Genomic DNA, 2,318 nt, shown 5'->3' with positions numbered 1-2,318 from the left:
GAGGTGGAGCACACACAATAGTCCACACATCACAACACATCATATGCACTACATGCCATGCAAGTCATTTTAAAGCACATACACCTAGTCAACATTACTAAGTCTTTGGTTTTAGTGCTACTACAACCACAGTGCGCGTATACTCCAGGTACGAGCCGCGAACTCCCTCCCGCGATACGCCCATAGGGCTGTCGGAGAAGGCCCACCGTGAGTACTCAGAAAACTAAAGACAATGCCGTCCACCGGCTCTCAACAGAAATGTAAATGACTGAAAATAAAGGTGCTAACTCCAGCAATTTAAAAGCAGTACGATTGGCCCTCTTGAATGTACCACCGGGGTTGCCGACTGTCCTACATGACTCGTCGGGCGTAATGCCTAACCGCCACAGTGTCCGACAACCGCGACCCCTGCTTCCCCCCAAATGGTAACCCAACACCTTAACCCCTGTTGGGAAGGGTCGTAGCACGGGATGGTGAGAATCCTAATACCGCATGCTCCTATATGACAATAGTACGACTGCATAGTGCCTCCGTGTCCCATTCCACGGGCCACAAATGCATTCGTTTCCAAGCCGACTACGGCATCTAGTCTATCAATGCATTATGCACCATGATGTCCACATTCAACATATAAACATCTCATTCAATTTGGCATTTGAAAAGTAAACATAGCACATATGCACATCAATGTGTGGAATGACTAATCTATATAGCATATTCATGATGACATGACTAGATTAGATATAATTAAATGAATGCCAAACAAATGCCTTGAAACAAGGCCAAACGTCCTCTCCCCACTTACTTGTCGCGTACAAGGATTCCCGTTCGGTACGGGTGAGATCCGGAGCGAATCGGGTAGGATTTGGTGAACCTAACATAATTGAGCGGGGTTAGTACTTCACCATTTTAGAATCAAAATTAATAAAATCCGATGTCAAAATCGTGTTTAGAACGTCAAAAGAAGGTCACACGTCCGATTTGGGTTCGATCGGACATAAGGATCACCTTCGGGGCCACACGGGTGGGTCAGACAGGTGGGCTGTCTACCCACCGGTCTTACCCACCGGTTGGGACCGGCGGGTAGGGGCCCGCTGGTTGGGCCAGGGACCCCCTTGCTAGGACCGACGGGTAGGGGCCCGCCGGTTATACCCACCGGTGGTACCCACCGGTTGGGCCCGAAGGCCCCCCTGCCTTCTCGGGTGGGTACCCACAGGTGGGTAGGAGCCCACCGGTTGTACCCACCGGTCTTGGCGGAAAAGACACTGTTTCTTCCCCATTTTCTCCATTTTTTTGGGGAATCAAATGGGGCTTTTCCCCACCCATTCTTCACAACTTCAAGGTCCTATAGGATGGTTCTAACCTAGATCTAGGTTAGATTCAAGTGAGGGAAAACCATCTTACCTTCTTTGCTCAAGAACGACTGCAAACCCTTCAAATCGTTTCAAACCCACAATGTTCTTTCCACCTTGTCAATATCTCTTCAAATCCTTCACGATCAACACATAAATCATCTATTAAACCTTAGATTCATCATTTCAAAGGGGATTTACAAGATCTCAAGAAACCATACTCGAATCAAAGGTTTAAAGCTTGGATATGGTGAATGTTCACAAAACCCAACTTTTCTTACCTCCAACTGTAGATCTAGAGTTGAAGATCACTCTCCCGGCACCGGAATGGGAAGATCGAGCTTCGGTGCCACTGAAATCCCTCTTTTCTTCCTCTTCCTTCTCTTCCTTTCTTCTTCCCTTTCTTTTCTCTCTCCTCTTTACTTTTCTCACCAACGTACGGGGGTAATAAATGGAAAGAAGAGAAAATCATAAAGCTCTATATATATAATTCCTAATAAGTGAACAATGCACTTGGATGGGTCACTCAGGTGGGTGCACCCACCTGTCCTACCCACCTGAGAGCCAAAACTTGGGATTTTGACCGGGTTCAGACCTCGGCGCGAACCCCACCCCAAGCATACGATGTAGCATACGTATATACCTTAAAATACGGATATAATACCTGTTTTATCCGTATATAGCCTTATGGTAGGTGCACGTACACGGTTTGGGCACTCCCGTCTCTTCTGGCACTGGCTCGGACTTGTCGGGCCAGCCGGTGTTTAAGGTCACCCGTGCCATCATAGCCCATAAGGAACCTGCTCTAATTTCCTCTGGCTCGGTTCGTGCATGGTTAAACCGGTTCAACCGCTTAATCAGACCGGGTTTAAAAAAAGTAGGGTATTACACATACTACATGCCTTTATAATGATACAGTTAATATGGACTACACGATACCGGAGAGACCTTGGCCACAAAGTGTAA

Source organism: Macadamia integrifolia, unplaced genomic scaffold, assembly GCF_013358625.1.
Source record: "Macadamia integrifolia cultivar HAES 741 unplaced genomic scaffold, SCU_Mint_v3 scaffold1259, whole genome shotgun sequence".
NCBI lineage: Eukaryota > Viridiplantae > Streptophyta > Magnoliopsida > Proteales > Proteaceae > Macadamia > Macadamia integrifolia.
This window is presented reverse-complemented; position numbering follows the sequence as displayed.